Here is a 20000-nt window from a genome sequence, read left to right as displayed (position 1 = left end):
ATCATTAAATGCTTACTACAAGGCAGTGTTGCTGATGAAATAGTGCAGGGGCACACCCTCGTGGACAAAATGCTTACAGCACCTGGTATTCCCAGGCGGTCTCCCATCCAAGTACTAACCAGGCCCGACCCTGCTTAGCTTCCGAGATCAGACGAGATCGGGCGTACCCAGGCTGGTATGGCCGTAAGCGAGAAACAATCTCTTGCTACAACATATATAGTCAAAGTGAGTGTGATAAACAGACATTGCATTTTCACCAATTAGATAAGCAGCTTGAACTTTGTGTCACTGAAAAAGTAGAAGAAATTACAAACACTGTACCCATCACTTTTTAGCACAGGTAGTTGGATAAAATACAAACTTTATTTCCTTTCATCATTTGAACAGGGCAAAGGAGCACAAAGCACACACAAGCTGCATTCAGCAACAATATTCTTGTTTGTCTTATAAATACAAGGCAGATGCTAATTGAAAACACAAGGAAATTTGATCCTATTAAAAAGGCAGGAAGCTGCATTTAGTCAATTCATCATTAAATGCTTACTACAAAGCAGTGTTGCTGATGAAATAGTGCAGGGGCACACCCTCGTGGACAAAATGCTTACAGCACCTGGTATTCCCAGGCGGTCTCCCATCCAAGTACTAACCAGGCCCGACCCTGCTTAGCTTCCGAGATCAGACGAGATCGGGCGTACCCAGGCTGGTATGGCCGTAAGCGAGAAACAATCTCTTGCTACAACATATATAGTCAAAGTGAGTCTGATAAAACAGACATTTAGTCAATTCATCATTAAATGCTTAATACAAGGCAGTGTTGCTGATGAAATAGTGCAAGAGCACACCCTCGTGGACAAAATGCTTACAGCACCTGGTATTCCCAGGCGGTCTCCCATCCAAGTACTAACCAGGCCCGACCCTGCTTAGCTTCCGAGATCAGACGAGATCGGGCGTACCCAGGCTGGTATGGCCGTAAGCGAGAAACAATCTCTTGCTACAACATATATAGTCAAAGTGAGTGTGATAAACAGACATTGCATTTTCACCAATTAGATAAGCAGCTTGAACTTTGTGTCACTGAAAAAGTAGAAGAAATTACAAACACTGTTCCCATCACTTTTTACCACAGGTAGTTGGATAAAATACAAACTTTATTTCCTTTCATCATTTGAACAGGGCAAAGGAGCACAAAGCACACACAAGCTGCATTCAGCAACAATATTCTTGTTTGTCTTATAAATACAAGGCAGATGCTAATTGAAAACACAAGGAAATTTGATCCTATTAAAAAGGCAGGAAGCTGCATTTAGTCAATTCATCATTAAATGCTTACTACAAGGCAGTGTTGCTGATGAAATAGTGCAGGGGCACACCCTCGTGGACAAAATGCTTACAGCACCTGGTATTCCCAGGCGGTCTCCCATCCAAGTACTAACCTGGCCCGACCCTGCTTAGCTTCCGAGATCAGACGAGATCGGGCGTACCCAGGCTGGTATGGCCGTAAGCGAGAAACAATCTCTTGCTACAACATATATAGTCAAAGTGAGTCTGATAAAACAGACATTTAGTCAATTCATCATTAAATGCTTAATACAAGGCAGTGTTGCTGATGAAATAGTGCAAGAGCACACCCTCGTGGACAAAATGCTTACAGCACCTGGTATTCCCAGGCGGTCTCCCATCCAAGTACTAACCAGGCCCGACCCTGCTTAGCTTCCGAGATCAGACGAGATCGGGCGTACCCAGGCTGGTATGGCCGTAAGCGAGAAACAATCTCTTGCTACAACATATATAGTCAAAGTGAGTGTGATAAACAGACATTGCATTTTCACCAATTAGATAAGCAGCTTGAACTTTGTGTCACTGAAAAAGTAGAAGAAATTACAAACACTGTTCCCATCACTTTTTACCACAGGTAGTTGGATAAAATACAAACTTTATTTCCTTTCATCATTTGAACAGGGCAAAGGAGCACAAAGCACACACAAGCTGCATTCAGCAACAATATTCTTGTTTGTCTTATAAATACAAGGCAGATGCTAATTGAAAACACAAGGAAATTTGATCCTATTAAAAAGGCAGGAAGCTGCATTTAGTCAATTCATCATTAAATGCTTACTACAAGGCAGTGTTGCTGATGAAATAGTGCAGGGGCACACCCTCGTGGACAAAATGCTTACAGCACCTGGTATTCCCAGGCGGTCTCCCATCCAAGTACTAACCAGGCCCGACCCTGCTTAGCTTCCGAGATCAGACGAGATCGGGCGTACCCAGGCTGGTATGGCCGTAAGCGAGAAACAATCTCTTGCTACAACATATATAGTCAAAGTGAGTGTGATAAACAGACATTGCATTTTCACCAATTAGATAAGCAGCTTGAACTTTGTGTCACTGAAAAAGTAGAAGAAATTACAAACACTGTTCCCATCACTTTTTAGCACAGGTAGTTGGATAAAATACAAACTTTATTTCCTTTCATCATTTGAACAGGGCAAAGGAGCACAAAGCACACACAAGCTGCATTCAGCAACAATATTCTTGTTTATCTTATAAATACAAGGCAGATGCTAATTGAAAACACAAGGAAATTTGATCCTATTAAAAAGGCAGGAAGCTGCATTTAGTCAATTCATCCTTAAATGCTTACTACAAGGCAGTGTTGCTGATGAAATAGTGCAGGGGCACACCCTCGTGGACAAAATGCTTACAGCACCTGGTATTCCCAGGCGGTCTCCCATCCAAGTACTAACCAGGCCCGACCCTGCTTAGCTTCCGAGATCAGACGAGATCGGGCGTACCCAGGCTGGTATGGCCGTAAGCGAGAAACAATCTCTTGCTACAACATATATAGTCAAAGTGAGTGTGATAAACAGACATTGCATTTTCACCAATTAGATAAGCAGCTTGAACTTTGTGTCACTGAAAAAGTAGAAGAAATTACAAACACTGTTCCCATCACTTTTTAGCACAGGTAGTTGGATAAAATACAAACTTTATTTCCTTTCATCATTTGAACAGGGCAAAGGAGCACAAAGCACACACAAGCTGCATTCAGCAACAATATTCTTGTTTGTCTTATAAATACAAGGCAGATGCTAATTGAAAACACAAGGAAATTTGATCCTATTAAAAAGGCAGGAAGCTGCATTTAGTCAATTCATCATTAAATGCTTACAACAAAGCAGTGTTGCTGATGAAATAGTGCAGGGGCACACCCTCGTGGACAAAATGCTTACAGCACCTGGTATTCCCAGGCGGTCTCCCATCCAAGTACTAACCAGGCCGGACCCTGCTTAGCTTCCGAGATCAGACGAGATCGGGCGTACCCAGGCTGGTATGGCCGTAAGCGAGAAACAATCTCTTGCTACAACATATATAGTCAAAGTGAGTCTGATAAAACAGACATTTAGTCAATTCATCATTAAATGCTTAATACAAGGCAGTGTTGCTGATGAAATAGTGCAAGAGCACACCCTCGTGGACAAAATGCTTACAGCACCTGGTATTCCCAGGCGGTCTCCCATCCAAGTACTAACCAGGCCCGACCCTGCTTAGCTTCCGAGATCAGACGAGATCGGGCGTACCCAGGCTGGTATGGCCGTAAGCGAGAAACAATCTCTTGCTACAACATATATAGTCAAAGTGAGTGTGATAAACAGACATTGCATTTTCACCAATTAGATAAGCAGCTTGAACTTTGTGTCACTGAAAAAGTAGAAGAAATTACAAACACTGTTCCCATCACTTTTTAGCACAGGTAGTTGGATAAAATACAAACTTTATTTCCTTTCATCATTTGAACAGGGCAAAGGAGCACAAAGCACACACAAGCTGCATTCAGCAACAATATTCTTGTTTGTCTTATAAATACAAGGCAGATGCTAATTGAAAACACAAGGAAATTTGATCCTATTAAAAAGGCAGGAAGCTGCATTTAGTCAATTCATCCTTAAATGCTTACTACAAGGCAGTGTTGCTGATGAAATAGTGCAGGGGCACACCCTCGTGGACAAAATGCTTACAGCACCTGGTATTCCCAGGCGGTCTCCCATCCAAGTACTAACCAGGCCCGACCCTGCTTAGCTTCCGAGATCAGACGAGATCGGGCGTACCCAGGCTGGTATGGCCGTAAGCGAGAAACAATCTCTTGCTACAACATATATAGTCAAAGTGAGTCTGATAAAACAGACATTTAGTCAATTCATCATTAAATGCTTAATACAAGGCAGTGTTGCTGATGAAATAGTGCAAGAGCACACCCTCGTGGACAAAATGCTTACAGCACCTGGTATTCCCAGGCGGTCTCCCATCCAAGTACTAACCAGGCCCGACCCTGCTTAGCTTCCGAGATCAGACGAGATCGGGCGTACCCAGGCTGGTATGGCCGTAAGCGAGAAACAATCTCTTGCTACAACATATATAGTCAAAGTGAGTGTGATAAACAGACATTGCATTTTCACCAATTAGATAAGCAGCTTGAACTTTGTGTCACTGAAAAAGTAGAAGAAATTACAAACACTGTTCCCATCACTTTTTACCACAGGTAGTTGGATAAAATACAAACTTTATTTCCTTTCATCATTTGAACAGGGCAAAGGAGCACAAAGCACACACAAGCTGCATTCAGCAACAATATTCTTGTTTGTCTTATAAATACAAGGCAGATGCTAATTGAAAACACAAGGAAATTTGATCCTATTAAAAAGGCAGGAAGCTGCATTTAGTCAATTCATCATTAAATGCTTACTACAAGGCAGTGTTGCTGATGAAATAGTGCAGGGGCACACCCTCGTGGACAAAATGCTTACAGCACCTGGTATTCCCAGGCGGTCTCCCATCCAAGTACTAACCAGGCCCGACCCTGCTTAGCTTCCGAGATCAGACGAGATCGGGCGTACCCAGGCTGGTATGGCCGTAAGCGAGAAACAATCTCTTGCTACAACATATATAGTCAAAGTGAGTGTGATAAACAGACATTGCATTTTCACCAATTAGATAAGCAGCTTGAACTTTGTGTCACTGAAAAAGTAGAAGAAATTACAAACACTGTTCCCATCACTTTTTACCACAGGTAGTTGGATAAAATACAAACTTTATTTCCTTTCATCATTTGAACAGGGCAAAGGAGCACAAAGCACACACAAGCTGCATTCAGCAACAATATTCTTGTTTGTCTTATAAATACAAGGCAGATGCTAATTGAAAACACAAGGAAATTTGATCCTATTAAAAAGGCAGGAAGCTGCATTTAGTCAATTCATCCTTAAATGCTTACTACAAGGCAGTGTTGCTGATGAAATAGTGCAGGGGCACACCCTCGTGGACAAAATGCTTACAGCACCTGGTATTCCCAGGCGGTCTCCCATCCAAGTACTAACCAGGCCCGACCCTGCTTAGCTTCCGAGATCAGACGAGATCGGGCGTACCCAGGCTGGTATGGCCGTAAGCGAGAAACAATCTCTTGCTACAACATATATAGTCAAAGTGAGTCTGATAAAACAGACATTTAGTCAATTCATCATTAAATGCTTAATACAAGGCAGTGTTGCTGATGAAATAGTGCAAGAGCACACCCTCGTGGACAAAATGCTTACAGCACCTGGTATTCCCAGGCGGTCTCCCATCCAAGTACTAACCAGGCCCGACCCTGCTTAGCTTCCGAGATCAGACGAGATCGGGCGTACCCAGGCTGGTATGGCCGTAAGCGAGAAACAATCTCTTGCTACAACATATATAGTCAAAGTGAGTGTGATAAACAGACATTGCATTTTCACCAATTAGATAAGCAGCTTGAACTTTGTGTCACTGAAAAAGTAGAAGAAATTACAAACACTGTTCCCATCACTTTTTAGCACAGGTAGTTGGATAAAATACAAACTTTATTTCCTTTCATCATTTGAACAGGGCAAAGGAGCACAAAGCACACACAAGCTGCATTCAGCAACAATATTCTTGTTTGTCTTATAAATACAAGGCAGATGCTAATTGAAAACACAAGGAAATTTGATCCTATTAAAAAGGCAGGAAGCTGCATTTAGTCAATTCATCCTTAAATGCTTACTACAAGGCAGTGTTGCTGATGAAATAGTGCAGGGGCACACCCTCGTGGACAAAATGCTTACAGCACCTGGTATTCCCAGGCGGTCTCCCATCCAAGTACTAACCAGGCCCGACCCTGCTTAGCTTCCGAGATCAGACGAGATCGGGCGTACCCAGGCTGGTATGGCCGTAAGCGAGAAACAATCTCTTGCTACAACATATATAGTCAAAGTGAGTGTGATAAACAGACATTGCATTTTCACCAATTAGATAAGCAGCTTGAACTTTGTGTCACTGAAAAAGTAGAAGAAATTACAAACACTGTTCCCATCACTTTTTAGCACAGGTAGTTGGATAAAATACAAACTTTATTTCCTTTCATCATTTGAACAGGGCAAAGGAGCACAAAGCACACACAAGCTGCATTCAGCAACAATATTCTTGTTTGTCTTATAAATACAAGGCAGATGCTAATTGAAAACACAAGGAAATTTGATCCTATTAAAAAGGCAGGAAGCTGCATTTAGTCAATTCATCATTAAATGCTTACTACAAAGCAGTGTTGCTGATGAAATAGTGCAGGGGCACACCCTCGTGGACAAAATGCTTACAGCACCTGGTATTCCCAGGCGGTCTCCCATCCAAGTACTAACCAGGCCCGACCCTGCTTAGCTTCCGAGATCAGACGAGATCGGGCGTACCCAGGCTGGTATGGCCGTAAGCGAGAAACAATCTCTTGCTACAACATATATAGTCAAAGTGAGTGTGATAAACAGACATTGCATTTTCACCAATTAGATAAGCAGCTTGAACTTTGTGTCACTGAAAAAGTAGAAGAAATTACAAACACTGTTCCCATCACTTTTTAGCACAGGTAGTTGGATAAAATACAAACTTTATTTCCTTTCATCATTTGAACAGGGCAAAGGAGCACAAAGCACACACAAGCTGCATTCAGCAACAATATTCTTGTTTGTCTTATAAATACAAGGCAGATGCTAATTGAAAACACAAGGAAATTTGATCCTATTAAAAAGGCAGGAAGCTGCATTTAGTCAATTCATCATTAAATGCTTACTACAAAGCAGTGTTGCTGATGAAATAGTGCAGGGGCACACCCTCGTGGACAAAATGCTTACAGCACCTGGTATTCCCAGGCGGTCTCCCATCCAAGTACTAACCAGGCCCGACCCTGCTTAGCTTCCGAGATCAGACGAGATCGGGCGTACCCAGGCTGGTATGGCCGTAAGCGAGAAACAATCTCTTGCTACAACATATATAGTCAAAGTGAGTGTGATAAACAGACATTGCATTTTCACCAATTAGATAAGCAGCTTGAACTTTGTGTCACTGAAAAAGTAGAAGAAATTACAAACACTGTTCCCATCACTTTTTAGCACAGGTAGTTGGATAAAATACAAACTTTATTTCCTTTCATCATTTGAACAGGGCAAAGGAGCACAAAGCACACACAAGCTGCATTCAGCAACAATATTCTTGTTTGTCTTATAAATACAAGGCAGATGCTAATTGAAAACACAAGGAAATTTGATCCTATTAAAAAGGCAGGAAGCTGCATTTAGTCAATTCATCATTAAATGCTTACAACAAAGCAGTGTTGCTGATGAAATAGTGCAGGGGCACACCCTCGTGGACAAAATGCTTACAGCACCTGGTATTCCCAGGCGGTCTCCCATCCAAGTACTAACCAGGCCGGACCCTGCTTAGCTTCCGAGATCAGACGAGATCGGGCGTACCCAGGCTGGTATGGCCGTAAGCGAGAAACAATCTCTTGCTACAACATATATAGTCAAAGTGAGTCTGATAAAACAGACATTTAGTCAATTCATCATTAAATGCTTAATACAAGGCAGTGTTGCTGATGAAATAGTGCAAGAGCACACCCTCGTGGACAAAATGCTTACAGCACCTGGTATTCCCAGGCGGTCTCCCATCCAAGTACTAACCAGGCCCGACCCTGCTTAGCTTCCGAGATCAGACGAGATCGGGCGTACCCAGGCTGGTATGGCCGTAAGCGAGAAACAATCTCTTGCTACAACATATATAGTCAAAGTGAGTGTGATAAACAGACATTGCATTTTCACCAATTAGATAAGCAGCTTGAACTTTGTGTCACTGAAAAAGTAGAAGAAATTACAAACACTGTTCCCATCACTTTTTAGCACAGGTAGTTGGATAAAATACAAACTTTATTTCCTTTCATCATTTGAACAGGGCAAAGGAGCACAAAGCACACACAAGCTGCATTCAGCAACAATATTCTTGTTTGTCTTATAAATACAAGGCAGATGCTAATTGAAAACACAAGGAAATTTGATCCTATTAAAAAGGCAGGAAGCTGCATTTAGTCAATTCATCCTTAAATGCTTACTACAAGGCAGTGTTGCTGATGAAATAGTGCAGGGGCACACCCTCGTGGACAAAATGCTTACAGCACCTGGTATTCCCAGGCGGTCTCCCATCCAAGTACTAACCAGGCCCGACCCTGCTTAGCTTCCGAGATCAGACGAGATCGGGCGTACCCAGGCTGGTATGGCCGTAAGCGAGAAACAATCTCTTGCTACAACATATATAGTCAAAGTGAGTCTGATAAAACAGACATTTAGTCAATTCATCATTAAATGCTTAATACAAGGCAGTGTTGCTGATGAAATAGTGCAAGAGCACACCCTCGTGGACAAAATGCTTACAGCACCTGGTATTCCCAGGCGGTCTCCCATCCAAGTACTAACCAGGCCCGACCCTGCTTAGCTTCCGAGATCAGACGAGATCGGGCGTACCCAGGCTGGTATGGCCGTAAGCGAGAAACAATCTCTTGCTACAACATATATAGTCAAAGTGAGTGTGATAAACAGACATTGCATTTTCACCAATTAGATAAGCAGCTTGAACTTTGTGTCACTGAAAAAGTAGAAGAAATTACAAACACTGTTCCCATCACTTTTTACCACAGGTAGTTGGATAAAATACAAACTTTATTTCCTTTCATCATTTGAACAGGGCAAAGGAGCACAAAGCACACACAAGCTGCATTCAGCAACAATATTCTTGTTTGTCTTATAAATACAAGGCAGATGCTAATTGAAAACACAAGGAAATTTGATCCTATTAAAAAGGCAGGAAGCTGCATTTAGTCAATTCATCATTAAATGCTTACTACAAGGCAGTGTTGCTGATGAAATAGTGCAGGGGCACACCCTCGTGGACAAAATGCTTACAGCACCTGGTATTCCCAGGCGGTCTCCCATCCAAGTACTAACCAGGCCCGACCCTGCTTAGCTTCCGAGATCAGACGAGATCGGGCGTACCCAGGCTGGTATGGCCGTAAGCGAGAAACAATCTCTTGCTACAACATATATAGTCAAAGTGAGTGTGATAAACAGACATTGCATTTTCACCAATTAGATAAGCAGCTTGAACTTTGTGTCACTGAAAAAGTAGAAGAAATTACAAACACTGTTCCCATCACTTTTTACCACAGGTAGTTGGATAAAATACAAACTTTATTTCCTTTCATCATTTGAACAGGGCAAAGGAGCACAAAGCACACACAAGCTGCATTCAGCAACAATATTCTTGTTTGTCTTATAAATACAAGGCAGATGCTAATTGAAAACACAAGGAAATTTGATCCTATTAAAAAGGCAGGAAGCTGCATTTAGTCAATTCATCCTTAAATGCTTACTACAAGGCAGTGTTGCTGATGAAATAGTGCAGGGGCACACCCTCGTGGACAAAATGCTTACAGCACCTGGTATTCCCAGGCGGTCTCCCATCCAAGTACTAACCAGGCCCGACCCTGCTTAGCTTCCGAGATCAGACGAGATCGGGCGTACCCAGGCTGGTATGGCCGTAAGCGAGAAACAATCTCTTGCTACAACATATATAGTCAAAGTGAGTCTGATAAAACAGACATTTAGTCAATTCATCATTAAATGCTTAATACAAGGCAGTGTTGCTGATGAAATAGTGCAAGAGCACACCCTCGTGGACAAAATGCTTACAGCACCTGGTATTCCCAGGCGGTCTCCCATCCAAGTACTAACCAGGCCCGACCCTGCTTAGCTTCCGAGATCAGACGAGATCGGGCGTACCCAGGCTGGTATGGCCGTAAGCGAGAAACAATCTCTTGCTACAACATATATAGTCAAAGTGAGGGTGATAAACAGACATTGCATTTTCACCAATTAGATAAGCAGCTTGAACTTTGTGTCACTGAAAAAGTAGAAGAAATTACAAACACTGTTCCCATCACTTTTTACCACAGGTAGTTGGATAAAATACAAACTTTATTTCCTTTCATCATTTGAACAGGGCAAAGGAGCACAAAGCACACACAAGCTGCATTCAGCAACAATATTCTTGTTTGTCTTATAAATACAAGGCAGATGCTAATTGAAAACACAAGGAAATTTGATCCTATTAAAAAGGCAGGAAGCTGCATTTAGTCAATTCATCATTAAATGCTTACTACAAGGCAGTGTTGCTGATGAAATAGTGCAGGGGCACACCCTCGTGGACAAAATGCTTACAGCACCTGGTATTCCCAGGCGGTCTCCCATCCAAGTACTAACCAGGCCCGACCCTGCTTAGCTTCCGAGATCAGACGAGATCGGGCGTACCCAGGCTGGTATGGCCGTAAGCGAGAAACAATCTCTTGCTACAACATATATAGTCAAAGTGAGTGTGATAAACAGACATTGCATTTTCACCAATTAGATAAGCAGCTTGAACTTTGTGTCACTGAAAAAGTAGAAGAAATTACAAACACTGTTCCCATCACTTTTTAGCACAGGTAGTTGGATAAAATACAAACTTTATTTCCTTTCATCATTTGAACAGGGCAAAGGAGCACAAAGCACACACAAGCTGCATTCAGCAACAATATTCTTGTTTGTCTTATAAATACAAGGCAGATGCTAATTGAAAACACAAGGAAATTTGATCCTATTAAAAAGGCAGGAAGCTGCATTTAGTCAATTCATCCTTAAATGCTTACTACAAGGCAGTGTTGCTGATGAAATAGTGCAGGGGCACACCCTCGTGGACAAAATGCTTACAGCACCTGGTATTCCCAGGCGGTCTCCCATCCAAGTACTAACCAGGCCCGACCCTGCTTAGCTTCCGAGATCAGACGAGATCGGGCGTACCCAGGCTGGTATGGCCGTAAGCGAGAAACAATCTCTTGCTACAACATATATAGTCAAAGTGAGTGTGATAAACAGACATTGCATTTTCACCAATTAGATAAGCAGCTTGAACTTTGTGTCACTGAAAAAGTAGAAGAAATTACAAACACTGTTCCCATCACTTTTTAGCACAGGTAGTTGGATAAAATACAAACTTTATTTCCTTTCATCATTTGAACAGGGCAAAGGAGCACAAAGCACACACAAGCTGCATTCAGCAACAATATTCTTGTTTGTCTTATAAATACAAGGCAGATGCTAATTGAAAACACAAGGAAATTTGATCCTATTAAAAAGGCAGGAAGCTGCATTTAGTCAATTCATCATTAAATGCTTACTACAAAGCAGTGTTGCTGATGAAATAGTGCAGGGGCACACCCTCGTGGACAAAATGCTTACAGCACCTGGTATTCCCAGGCGGTCTCCCATCCAAGTACTAACCAGGCCCGACCCTGCTTAGCTTCCGAGATCAGACGAGATCGGGCGTACCCAGGCTGGTATGGCCGTAAGCGAGAAACAATCTCTTGCTACAACATATATAGTCAAAGTGAGTCTGATAAAACAGACATTTAGTCAATTCATCATTAAATGCTTAATACAAGGCAGTGTTGCTGATGAAATAGTGCAAGAGCACACCCTCGTGGACAAAATGCTTACAGCACCTGGTATTCCCAGGCGGTCTCCCATCCAAGTACTAACCAGGCCCGACCCTGCTTAGCTTCCGAGATCAGACGAGATCGGGCGTACCCAGGCTGGTATGGCCGTAAGCGAGAAACAATCTCTTGCTACAACATATATAGTCAAAGTGAGTGTGATAAACAGACATTGCATTTTCACCAATTAGATAAGCAGCTTGAACTTTGTGTCACTGAAAAAGTAGAAGAAATTACAAACACTGTTCCCATCACTTTTTAGCACAGGTAGTTGGATAAAATACAAACTTTATTTCCTTTCATCATTTGAACAGGGCAAAGGAGCACAAAGCACACACAAGCTGCATTCAGCAACAATATTCTTGTTTGTCTTATAAATACAAGGCAGATGCTAATTGAAAACACAAGGAAATTTGATCCTATTAAAAAGGCAGGAAGCTGCATTTAGTCAATTCATCATTAAATGCTTACTACAAGGCAGTGTTGCTGATGAAATAGTGCAGGGGCACACCCTCGTGGACAAAATGCTTACAGCACCTGGTATTCCCAGGCGGTCTCCCATCCAAGTACTAACCAGGCCCGACCCTGCTTAGCTTCCGAGATCAGACGAGATCGGGCGTACCCAGGCTGGTATGGCCGTAAGCGAGAAACAATCTCTTGCTACAACATATATAGTCAAAGTGAGTCTGATAAAACAGACATTTAGTCAATTCATCATTAAATGCTTAATACAAGGCAGTGTTGCTGATGAAATAGTGCAAGAGCACACCCTCGTGGACAAAATGCTTACAGCACCTGGTATTCCCAGGCGGTCTCCCATCCAAGTACTAACCAGGCCCGACCCTGCTTAGCTTCCGAGATCAGACGAGATCGGGCGTACCCAGGCTGGTATGGCCGTAAGCGAGAAACAATCTCTTGCTACAACATATATAGTCAAAGTGAGTGTGATAAACAGACATTGCATTTTCACCAATTAGATAAGCAGCTTGAACTTTGTGTCACTGAAAAAGTAGAAGAAATTACAAACACTGTTCCCATCACTTTTTACCACAGGTAGTTGGATAAAATACAAACTTTATTTCCTTTCATCATTTGAACAGGGCAAAGGAGCACAAAGCACACACAAGCTGCATTCAGCAACAATATTCTTGTTTGTCTTATAAATACAAGGCAGATGCTAATTGAAAACACAAGGAAATTTGATCCTATTAAAAAGGCAGGAAGCTGCATTTAGTCAATTCATCATTAAATGCTTACTACAAGGCAGTGTTGCTGATGAAATAGTGCAGGGGCACACCCTCGTGGACAAAATGCTTACAGCACCTGGTATTCCCAGGCGGTCTCCCATCCAAGTACTAACCAGGCCCGACCCTGCTTAGCTTCCGAGATCAGACGAGATCGGGCGTACCCAGGCTGGTATGGCCGTAAGCGAGAAACAATCTCTTGCTACAACATATATAGTCAAAGTGAGTGTGATAAACAGACATTGCATTTTCACCAATTAGATAAGCAGCTTGAACTTTGTGTCACTGAAAAAGTAGAAGAAATTACAAACACTGTTCCCATCACTTTTTACCACAGGTAGTTGGATAAAATACAAACTTTATTTCCTTTCATCATTTGAACAGGGCAAAGGAGCACAAAGCACACACAAGCTGCATTCAGCAACAATATTCTTGTTTGTCTTATAAATACAAGGCAGATGCTAATTGAAAACACAAGGAAATTTGATCCTATTAAAAAGGCAGGAAGCTGCATTTAGTCAATTCATCATTAAATGCTTACTACAAGGCAGTGTTGCTGATGAAATAGTGCAGGGGCACACCCTCGTGGACAAAATGCTTACAGCACCTGGTATTCCCAGGCGGTCTCCCATCCAAGTACTAACCAGGCCTGACCCTGCTTAGCTTCCGAGATCAGACGAGATCGGGCGTACCCAGGCTGGTATGGCCGTAAGCGAGAACCAATCTCTTGCTACAACATATATAGTCAAAGTGAGTGTGATAAACAGACATTGCATTTTCACCAATTAGATAAGCAGCTTGAACTTTGTGTCACTGAAAAAGTAGAAGAAATTACAAACACTGTTCCCATCACTTTTTAGCACAGGTAGTTGGATAAAATACAAACTTTATTTCCTTTCATCATTTGAACAGGGCAAAGGAGCACAAAGCACACACAAGCTGCATTCAGCAACAATATTCTTGTTTGTCTTATAAATACAAGGCAGATGCTAATTGAAAACACAAGGAAATTTGATCCTATTAAAAAGGCAGGAAGCTGCATTTAGTCAATTCATCATTAAATGCTTACTACAAGGCAGTGTTGCTGATGAAATAGTGCAGGGGCACACCCTCGTGGACAAAATGCTTACAGCACCTGGTATTCCCAGGCGGTCTCCCATCCAAGTACTAACCAGGCCCGACCCTGCTTAGCTTCCGAGATCAGACGAGATCGGGCGTACCCAGGCTGGTATGGCCGTAAGCGAGAAACAATCTCTTGCTACAACATATATAGTCAAAGTGAGTCTGATAAAACAGACATTTAGTCAATTCATCATTAAATGCTTAATACAAGGCAGTGTTGCTGATGAAATAGTGCAAGAGCACACCCTCGTGGACAAAATGCTTACAGCACCTGGTATTCCCAGGCGGTCTCCCATCCAAGTACTAACCAGGCCCGACCCTGCTTAGCTTCCGAGATCAGACGAGATCGGGCGTACCCAGGCTGGTATGGCCGTAAGCGAGAAACAATCTCTTGCTACAACATATATAGTCAAAGTGAGTGTGATAAACAGACATTGCATTTTCACCAATTAGATAAGCAGCTTGAACTTTGTGTCACTGAAAAAGTAGAAGAAATTACAAACACTGTTCCCATCACTTTTTAGCACAGGTAGTTGGATAAAATACAAACTTTATTTCCTTTCATCATTTGAACAGGGCAAAGGAGCACAAAGCACACACAAGCTGCATTCAGCAACAATATTCTTGTTTGTCTTATAAATACAAGGCAGATGCTAATTGAAAACACAAGGAAATTTGATCCTATTAAAAAGGCAGGAAGCTGCATTTAGTCAATTCATCATTAAATGCTTACTACAAGGCAGTGTTGCTGATGAAATAGTGCAGGGGCACACCCTCGTGGACAAAATGCTTACAGCACCTGGTATTCCCAGGCGGTCTCCCATCCAAGTACTAACCAGGCCTGACCCTGCTTAGCTTCCGAGATCAGACGAGATCGGGCGTACCCAGGCTGGTATGGCCGTAAGCGAGAACCAATCTCTTGCTACAACATATATAGTCAAAGTGAGTGTGATAAACAGACATTGCATTTTCACCAATTAGATAAGCAGCTTGAACTTTGTGTCACTGAAAAAGTAGAAGAAATTACAAACACTGTTCCCATCACTTTTTACCACAGGTAGTTGGATAAAATACAAACTTTATTTCCTTTCATCATTTGAACAGGGCAAAGGAGCACAAAGCACACACAAGCTGCATTCAGCAACAATATTCTTGTTTGTCTTATAAATACAAGGCAGATGCTAATTGAAAACACAAGGAAATTTGATCCTATTAAAAAGGCAGGAAGCTGCATTTAGTCAATTCATCATTAAATGCTTACTACAAGGCAGTGTTGCTGATGAAATAGTGCAGGGGCACACCCTCGTGGACAAAATGCTTACAGCACCTGGTATTCCCAGGCGGTCTCCCATCCAAGTACTAACCAGGCCGGACCCTGCTTAGCTTCCGAGATCAGACGAGATCGGGCGTACCCAGGCTGGTATGGCCGTAAGCGAGAAACAATCTCTTGCTACAACATATATAGTCAAAGTGAGTCTGATAAAACAGACATTTAGTCAATTCATCATTAAATGCTTAATACAAGGCAGTGTTGCTGATGAAATAGTGCAAGAGCACACCCTCGTGGACAAAATGCTTACAGCACCTGGTATTCCCAGGCGGTCTCCCATCCAAGTACTAACCAGGCCCGACCCTGCTTAGCTTCCGAGATCAGACGAGATCGGGCGTACCCAGGCTGGTATGGCCGTAAGCGAGAAACAATCTCTTGCTACAACATATATAGTCAAAGTGAGTGTGATAAACAGACATTGCATTTTCACCAATTAGATAAGCAGCTTGAACTTTGTGTCACTGAAAAAGTAGAAGAAATTACAAACACTGTTCCCATCACTTTTTAGCACAGGTAGTTGGATAAAATACAAACTTTATTTCCTTTCATCATTTGAACAGGGCAAAGGAGCACAAAGCACACACAAGCTGCATTCAGCAACAATATTCTTGTTTGTCTTATAAATACAAGGCAGATGCTAATTGAAAACACAAGGAAATTTGATCCTATTAAAAAGGCAGGAAGCTGCATTTAGTCAATTCATCATTAAATGCTTACAACAAAGCAGTGTTGCTGATGAAATAGTGCAGGGGCACACCCTCGTGGACAAAATGCTTACAGCACCTGGTATTCCCAGGCGGTCTCCCATCCAAGTACTAACCAGGCCGGACCCTGCTTAGCTTCCGAGATCAGACGAGATCGGGCGTACCCAGGCTGGTATGGCCGTAAGCGAGAAACAATCTCTTGCTACAACATATATAGTCAAAGTGAGTCTGATAAAACAGACATTTAGTCAATTCATCATTAAATGCTTAATACAAGGCAGTGTTGCTGATGAAATAGTGCAAGAGCACACCCTCGTGGACAAAATGCTTACAGCACCTGGTATTCCCAGGCGGTCTCCCATCCAAGTACTAACCAGGCCCGACCCTGCTTAGCTTCCGAGATCAGACGAGATCGGGCGTACCCAGGCTGGTATGGCCGTAAGCGAGAAACAATCTCTTGCTACAACATATATAGTCAAAGTGAGTGTGATAAACAGACATTGCATTTTCACCAATTAGATAAGCAGCTTGAACTTTGTGTCACTGAAAAAGTAGAAGAAATTACAAACACTGTTCCCATCACTTTTTACCACAGGTAGTTGGATAAAATACAAACTTTATTTCCTTTCATCATTTGAACAGGGCAAAGGAGCACAAAGCACACACAAGCTGCATTCAGCAACAATATTCTTGTTTGTCTTATAAATACAAGGCAGATGCTAATTGAAAACACAAGGAAATTTGATCCTATTAAAAAGGCAGGAAGCTGCATTTAGTCAATTCATCATTAAATGCTTACTACAAGGCAGTGTTGCTGATGAAATAGTGCAGGGGCACACCCTCGTGGACAAAATGCTTACAGCACCTGGTATTCCCAGGCGGTCTCCCATCCAAGTACTAACCAGGCCTGACCCTGCTTAGCTTCCGAGATCAGACGAGATCGGGCGTACCCAGGCTGGTATGGCCGTAAGCGAGAACCAATCTCTTGCTACAACATATATAGTCAAAGTGAGTGTGATAAACAGACATTGCATTTTCACCAATTAGATAAGCAGCTTGAACTTTGTGTCACTGAAAAAGTAGAAGAAATTACAAACACTGTTCCCATCACTTTTTAGCACAGGTAGTTGGATAAAATACAAACTTTATTTCCTTTCATCATTTGAACAGGGCAAAGGAGCACAAAGCACACACAAGCTGCATTCAGCAACAATATTCTTGTTTGTCTTATAAATACAAGGCAGATGCTAATTGAAAACACAAGGAAATTTGATCCTATTAAAAAGGCAGGAAGCTGCATTTAGTCAATTCATCATTAAATGCTTACTACAAGGCAGTGTTGCTGATGAAATAGTGCAGGGGCACACCCTCGTGGACAAAATGCTTACAGCACCTGGTATTCCCAGGCGGTCTCCCATCCAAGTACTAACCAGGCCCGACCCTGCTTAGCTTCCGAGATCAGACGAGATCGGGCGTACCCAGGCTGGTATGGCCGTAAGCGAGAAACAATCTCTTGCTACAACATATATAGTCAAAGTGAGTCTGATAAAACAGACATTTAGTCAATTCATCATTAAATGCTTAATACAAGGCAGTGTTGCTGATGAAATAGTGCAAGAGCACACCCTCGTGGACAAAATGCTTACAGCACCTGGTATTCCCAGGCGGTCTCCCATCCAAGTACTAACCAGGCCCGACCCTGCTTAGCTTCCGAGATCAGACGAGATCGGGCGTACCCAGGCTGGTATGGCCGTAAGCGAGAAACAATCTCTTGCTACAACATATATAGTCAAAGTGAGTGTGATAAACAGACATTGCATTTTCACCAATTAGATAAGCAGCTTGAACTTTGTGTCACTGAAAAAGTAGAAGAAATTACAAACACTGTTCCCATCACTTTTTAGCACAGGTAGTTGGATAAAATACAAACTTTATTTCCTTTCATCATTTGAACAGGGCAAAGGAGCACAAAGCACACACAAGCTGCATTCAGCAACAATATTCTTGTTTGTCTTATAAATACAAGGCAGATGCTAATTGAAAACACAAGGAAATTTGATCCTATTAAAAAGGCAGGAAGCTGCATTTAGTCAATTCATCATTAAATGCTTACAACAAAGCAGTGTTGCTGATGAAATAGTGCAGGGGCACACCCTCGTGGACAAAATGCTTACAGCACCTGGTATTCCCAGGCGGTCTCCCATCCAAGTACTAACCAGGCCGGACCCTGCTTAGCTTCCGAGATCAGACGAGATCGGGCGTACCCAGGCTGGTATGGCCGTAAGCGAGAAACAATCTCTTGCTACAACATATATAGTCAAAGTGAGTCTGATAAAACAGACATTTAGTCAATTCATCATTAAATGCTTAATACAAGGCAGTGTTGCTGATGAAATAGTGCAAGAGCACACCCTCGTGGACAAAATGCTTACAGCACCTGGTATTCCCAGGCGGTCTCCCATCCAAGTACTAACCAGGCCCGACCCTGCTTAGCTTCCGAGATCAGACGAGATCGGGCGTACCCAGGCTGGTATGGCCGTAAGCGAGAAACAATCTCTTGCTACAACATATATAGTCAAAGTGAGTGTGATAAACAGACATTGCATTTTCACCAATTAGATAAGCAGCTTGAACTTTGTGTCACTGAAAAAGTAGAAGAAATTACAAACACTGTTCCCATCACTTTTTACCACAGGTAGTTGGATAAAATACAAACTTTATTTCCTTTCATCATTTGAACAGGGCAAAGGAGCACAAAGCACACACAAGCTGCATTCAGCAACAATATTCTTGTTTGTCTTATAAATACAAGGCAGATGCTAATTGAAAACACAAGGAAATTTGATCCTATTAAAAAGGCAGGAAGCTGCATTTAGTCAATTCATCATTAAATGCTTACTACAAGGCAGTGTTGCTGATGAAATAGTGCAGGGGCACACCCTCGTGGACAAAATGCTTACAGCACCTGGTATTCCCAGGCGGTCTCCCATCCAAGTACTAACCAGGCCTGACCCTGCTTAGCTTCCGAGATCAGACGAGATCGGGCGTACCCAGGCTGGTATGGCCGTAAGCGAGAACCAATCTCTTGCTACAACATATATAGTCAAAGTGAGTGTGATAAACAGACATTGCATTTTCACCAATTAGATAAGCAGCTTGAACTTTGTGTCACTGAAAAAGTAGAAGAAATTACAAACACTGTTCCCATCACTTTTTAGCACAGGTAGTTGGATAAAATACAAACTTTATTTCCTTTCATCATTTGAACAGGGCAAAGGAGCACAAAGCACACACAAGCTGCATTCAGCAACAATATTCTTGTTTGTCTTATAAATACAAGGCAGATGCTAATTGAAAACACAAGGAAATTTGATCCTATTAAAAAGGCAGGAAGCTGCATTTAGTCAATTCATCATTAAATGCTTACTACAAGGCAGTGTTGCTGATGAAATAGTGCAGGGGCACACCCTCGTGGACAAAATGCTTACAGCACCTGGTATTCCCAGGCGGTCTCCCATCCAAGTACTAACCAGGCCCGACCCTGCTTAGCTTCCGAGATCAGACGAGATCGGGCGTACCCAGGCTGGTATGGCCGTAAGCGAGAAACAATCTCTTGCTACAACATATATAGTCAAAGTGAGTCTGATAAAACAGACATTTAGTCAATTCATCATTAAATGCTTAATACAAGGCAGTGTTGC

At 42.4% G+C, this 20000-nt stretch overlaps 46 non-coding genes across 46 annotated transcripts; all 46 read right to left on the bottom strand.

The window, feature by feature from the left end:
• Positions 1-70: 70 nt before the first annotated feature.
• Positions 71-189, bottom strand: LOC145871817 (5S ribosomal RNA). The gene has a single exon (XR_014387448.1). It is a non-coding gene; the product is annotated as a 5S ribosomal RNA (ribosomal RNA).
• A 409-nt stretch (positions 190-598) lies between these two features.
• Positions 599-717, bottom strand: LOC145871816 (5S ribosomal RNA). The gene has a single exon (XR_014387447.1). It is a non-coding gene; the product is annotated as a 5S ribosomal RNA (ribosomal RNA).
• A 139-nt stretch (positions 718-856) lies between these two features.
• On the bottom strand, positions 857-975 carry LOC145871815 (5S ribosomal RNA). The gene has a single exon (XR_014387446.1). It is a non-coding gene; the product is annotated as a 5S ribosomal RNA (ribosomal RNA).
• Positions 976-1384: 409 nt separating this feature from the next.
• LOC145872431 (5S ribosomal RNA) lies at positions 1385-1503 on the bottom strand. The gene has a single exon (XR_014388063.1). It is a non-coding gene; the product is annotated as a 5S ribosomal RNA (ribosomal RNA).
• Positions 1504-1642: 139 nt separating this feature from the next.
• On the bottom strand, positions 1643-1761 carry LOC145871814 (5S ribosomal RNA). Its single transcript, XR_014387445.1, has one exon. It is a non-coding gene; the product is annotated as a 5S ribosomal RNA (ribosomal RNA).
• Positions 1762-2170: 409 nt separating this feature from the next.
• Positions 2171-2289, bottom strand: LOC145871813 (5S ribosomal RNA). Its single transcript, XR_014387444.1, has one exon. It is a non-coding gene; the product is annotated as a 5S ribosomal RNA (ribosomal RNA).
• A 409-nt stretch (positions 2290-2698) lies between these two features.
• On the bottom strand, positions 2699-2817 carry LOC145871812 (5S ribosomal RNA). Its single transcript, XR_014387443.1, has one exon. It is a non-coding gene; the product is annotated as a 5S ribosomal RNA (ribosomal RNA).
• A 409-nt stretch (positions 2818-3226) lies between these two features.
• Positions 3227-3345, bottom strand: LOC145869394 (5S ribosomal RNA). The gene has a single exon (XR_014385390.1). It is a non-coding gene; the product is annotated as a 5S ribosomal RNA (ribosomal RNA).
• A 139-nt stretch (positions 3346-3484) lies between these two features.
• Positions 3485-3603, bottom strand: LOC145871810 (5S ribosomal RNA). The gene has a single exon (XR_014387441.1). It is a non-coding gene; the product is annotated as a 5S ribosomal RNA (ribosomal RNA).
• A 409-nt stretch (positions 3604-4012) lies between these two features.
• Positions 4013-4131, bottom strand: LOC145871809 (5S ribosomal RNA). The gene has a single exon (XR_014387440.1). It is a non-coding gene; the product is annotated as a 5S ribosomal RNA (ribosomal RNA).
• A 139-nt stretch (positions 4132-4270) lies between these two features.
• LOC145871808 (5S ribosomal RNA) lies at positions 4271-4389 on the bottom strand. The gene has a single exon (XR_014387439.1). It is a non-coding gene; the product is annotated as a 5S ribosomal RNA (ribosomal RNA).
• A 409-nt stretch (positions 4390-4798) lies between these two features.
• Positions 4799-4917, bottom strand: LOC145871807 (5S ribosomal RNA). The gene has a single exon (XR_014387438.1). It is a non-coding gene; the product is annotated as a 5S ribosomal RNA (ribosomal RNA).
• Positions 4918-5326: 409 nt separating this feature from the next.
• Positions 5327-5445, bottom strand: LOC145871806 (5S ribosomal RNA). The gene has a single exon (XR_014387437.1). It is a non-coding gene; the product is annotated as a 5S ribosomal RNA (ribosomal RNA).
• Positions 5446-5584: 139 nt separating this feature from the next.
• LOC145871805 (5S ribosomal RNA) lies at positions 5585-5703 on the bottom strand. The gene has a single exon (XR_014387436.1). It is a non-coding gene; the product is annotated as a 5S ribosomal RNA (ribosomal RNA).
• Positions 5704-6112: 409 nt separating this feature from the next.
• Positions 6113-6231, bottom strand: LOC145871804 (5S ribosomal RNA). Its single transcript, XR_014387435.1, has one exon. It is a non-coding gene; the product is annotated as a 5S ribosomal RNA (ribosomal RNA).
• Positions 6232-6640: 409 nt separating this feature from the next.
• On the bottom strand, positions 6641-6759 carry LOC145871803 (5S ribosomal RNA). Its single transcript, XR_014387434.1, has one exon. It is a non-coding gene; the product is annotated as a 5S ribosomal RNA (ribosomal RNA).
• Positions 6760-7168: 409 nt separating this feature from the next.
• LOC145871802 (5S ribosomal RNA) lies at positions 7169-7287 on the bottom strand. Its single transcript, XR_014387433.1, has one exon. It is a non-coding gene; the product is annotated as a 5S ribosomal RNA (ribosomal RNA).
• A 409-nt stretch (positions 7288-7696) lies between these two features.
• On the bottom strand, positions 7697-7815 carry LOC145869393 (5S ribosomal RNA). Its single transcript, XR_014385389.1, has one exon. It is a non-coding gene; the product is annotated as a 5S ribosomal RNA (ribosomal RNA).
• Positions 7816-7954: 139 nt separating this feature from the next.
• Positions 7955-8073, bottom strand: LOC145871801 (5S ribosomal RNA). The gene has a single exon (XR_014387432.1). It is a non-coding gene; the product is annotated as a 5S ribosomal RNA (ribosomal RNA).
• A 409-nt stretch (positions 8074-8482) lies between these two features.
• On the bottom strand, positions 8483-8601 carry LOC145871799 (5S ribosomal RNA). The gene has a single exon (XR_014387430.1). It is a non-coding gene; the product is annotated as a 5S ribosomal RNA (ribosomal RNA).
• A 139-nt stretch (positions 8602-8740) lies between these two features.
• LOC145871798 (5S ribosomal RNA) lies at positions 8741-8859 on the bottom strand. The gene has a single exon (XR_014387429.1). It is a non-coding gene; the product is annotated as a 5S ribosomal RNA (ribosomal RNA).
• A 409-nt stretch (positions 8860-9268) lies between these two features.
• LOC145871797 (5S ribosomal RNA) lies at positions 9269-9387 on the bottom strand. The gene has a single exon (XR_014387428.1). It is a non-coding gene; the product is annotated as a 5S ribosomal RNA (ribosomal RNA).
• A 409-nt stretch (positions 9388-9796) lies between these two features.
• LOC145871796 (5S ribosomal RNA) lies at positions 9797-9915 on the bottom strand. The gene has a single exon (XR_014387427.1). It is a non-coding gene; the product is annotated as a 5S ribosomal RNA (ribosomal RNA).
• Positions 9916-10054: 139 nt separating this feature from the next.
• On the bottom strand, positions 10055-10173 carry LOC145871795 (5S ribosomal RNA). Its single transcript, XR_014387426.1, has one exon. It is a non-coding gene; the product is annotated as a 5S ribosomal RNA (ribosomal RNA).
• A 409-nt stretch (positions 10174-10582) lies between these two features.
• LOC145871794 (5S ribosomal RNA) lies at positions 10583-10701 on the bottom strand. Its single transcript, XR_014387425.1, has one exon. It is a non-coding gene; the product is annotated as a 5S ribosomal RNA (ribosomal RNA).
• A 409-nt stretch (positions 10702-11110) lies between these two features.
• On the bottom strand, positions 11111-11229 carry LOC145871793 (5S ribosomal RNA). The gene has a single exon (XR_014387424.1). It is a non-coding gene; the product is annotated as a 5S ribosomal RNA (ribosomal RNA).
• Positions 11230-11638: 409 nt separating this feature from the next.
• On the bottom strand, positions 11639-11757 carry LOC145871792 (5S ribosomal RNA). The gene has a single exon (XR_014387423.1). It is a non-coding gene; the product is annotated as a 5S ribosomal RNA (ribosomal RNA).
• Positions 11758-11896: 139 nt separating this feature from the next.
• LOC145871791 (5S ribosomal RNA) lies at positions 11897-12015 on the bottom strand. The gene has a single exon (XR_014387422.1). It is a non-coding gene; the product is annotated as a 5S ribosomal RNA (ribosomal RNA).
• Positions 12016-12424: 409 nt separating this feature from the next.
• LOC145871790 (5S ribosomal RNA) lies at positions 12425-12543 on the bottom strand. Its single transcript, XR_014387421.1, has one exon. It is a non-coding gene; the product is annotated as a 5S ribosomal RNA (ribosomal RNA).
• A 139-nt stretch (positions 12544-12682) lies between these two features.
• Positions 12683-12801, bottom strand: LOC145871788 (5S ribosomal RNA). Its single transcript, XR_014387419.1, has one exon. It is a non-coding gene; the product is annotated as a 5S ribosomal RNA (ribosomal RNA).
• Positions 12802-13210: 409 nt separating this feature from the next.
• On the bottom strand, positions 13211-13329 carry LOC145871787 (5S ribosomal RNA). The gene has a single exon (XR_014387418.1). It is a non-coding gene; the product is annotated as a 5S ribosomal RNA (ribosomal RNA).
• Positions 13330-13738: 409 nt separating this feature from the next.
• Positions 13739-13857, bottom strand: LOC145868442 (5S ribosomal RNA). The gene has a single exon (XR_014384438.1). It is a non-coding gene; the product is annotated as a 5S ribosomal RNA (ribosomal RNA).
• A 409-nt stretch (positions 13858-14266) lies between these two features.
• Positions 14267-14385, bottom strand: LOC145871786 (5S ribosomal RNA). The gene has a single exon (XR_014387417.1). It is a non-coding gene; the product is annotated as a 5S ribosomal RNA (ribosomal RNA).
• Positions 14386-14524: 139 nt separating this feature from the next.
• Positions 14525-14643, bottom strand: LOC145871785 (5S ribosomal RNA). Its single transcript, XR_014387416.1, has one exon. It is a non-coding gene; the product is annotated as a 5S ribosomal RNA (ribosomal RNA).
• A 409-nt stretch (positions 14644-15052) lies between these two features.
• On the bottom strand, positions 15053-15171 carry LOC145868441 (5S ribosomal RNA). The gene has a single exon (XR_014384437.1). It is a non-coding gene; the product is annotated as a 5S ribosomal RNA (ribosomal RNA).
• Positions 15172-15580: 409 nt separating this feature from the next.
• On the bottom strand, positions 15581-15699 carry LOC145869392 (5S ribosomal RNA). Its single transcript, XR_014385388.1, has one exon. It is a non-coding gene; the product is annotated as a 5S ribosomal RNA (ribosomal RNA).
• Positions 15700-15838: 139 nt separating this feature from the next.
• LOC145871784 (5S ribosomal RNA) lies at positions 15839-15957 on the bottom strand. Its single transcript, XR_014387415.1, has one exon. It is a non-coding gene; the product is annotated as a 5S ribosomal RNA (ribosomal RNA).
• Positions 15958-16366: 409 nt separating this feature from the next.
• Positions 16367-16485, bottom strand: LOC145869391 (5S ribosomal RNA). Its single transcript, XR_014385387.1, has one exon. It is a non-coding gene; the product is annotated as a 5S ribosomal RNA (ribosomal RNA).
• Positions 16486-16624: 139 nt separating this feature from the next.
• Positions 16625-16743, bottom strand: LOC145871783 (5S ribosomal RNA). Its single transcript, XR_014387414.1, has one exon. It is a non-coding gene; the product is annotated as a 5S ribosomal RNA (ribosomal RNA).
• A 409-nt stretch (positions 16744-17152) lies between these two features.
• LOC145868440 (5S ribosomal RNA) lies at positions 17153-17271 on the bottom strand. Its single transcript, XR_014384436.1, has one exon. It is a non-coding gene; the product is annotated as a 5S ribosomal RNA (ribosomal RNA).
• Positions 17272-17680: 409 nt separating this feature from the next.
• LOC145871782 (5S ribosomal RNA) lies at positions 17681-17799 on the bottom strand. The gene has a single exon (XR_014387413.1). It is a non-coding gene; the product is annotated as a 5S ribosomal RNA (ribosomal RNA).
• Positions 17800-17938: 139 nt separating this feature from the next.
• On the bottom strand, positions 17939-18057 carry LOC145871781 (5S ribosomal RNA). The gene has a single exon (XR_014387412.1). It is a non-coding gene; the product is annotated as a 5S ribosomal RNA (ribosomal RNA).
• Positions 18058-18466: 409 nt separating this feature from the next.
• LOC145869390 (5S ribosomal RNA) lies at positions 18467-18585 on the bottom strand. Its single transcript, XR_014385386.1, has one exon. It is a non-coding gene; the product is annotated as a 5S ribosomal RNA (ribosomal RNA).
• A 139-nt stretch (positions 18586-18724) lies between these two features.
• On the bottom strand, positions 18725-18843 carry LOC145871780 (5S ribosomal RNA). The gene has a single exon (XR_014387411.1). It is a non-coding gene; the product is annotated as a 5S ribosomal RNA (ribosomal RNA).
• A 409-nt stretch (positions 18844-19252) lies between these two features.
• LOC145868438 (5S ribosomal RNA) lies at positions 19253-19371 on the bottom strand. The gene has a single exon (XR_014384434.1). It is a non-coding gene; the product is annotated as a 5S ribosomal RNA (ribosomal RNA).
• A 409-nt stretch (positions 19372-19780) lies between these two features.
• LOC145871779 (5S ribosomal RNA) lies at positions 19781-19899 on the bottom strand. Its single transcript, XR_014387410.1, has one exon. It is a non-coding gene; the product is annotated as a 5S ribosomal RNA (ribosomal RNA).
• Between the last annotated feature and the right edge of the window lie 101 nt (positions 19900-20000).

This window comes from Salmo salar, unplaced genomic scaffold (assembly GCF_965601325.2).
Source record: "Salmo salar unplaced genomic scaffold, fSalSal1 ptg000293l, whole genome shotgun sequence".
Taxonomy (NCBI): Eukaryota; Metazoa; Chordata; class Actinopteri; order Salmoniformes; family Salmonidae; genus Salmo; species Salmo salar.
Note: the sequence above shows the minus strand (reverse complement) of the source record. Positions and strands in the feature narration are given on the sequence as shown.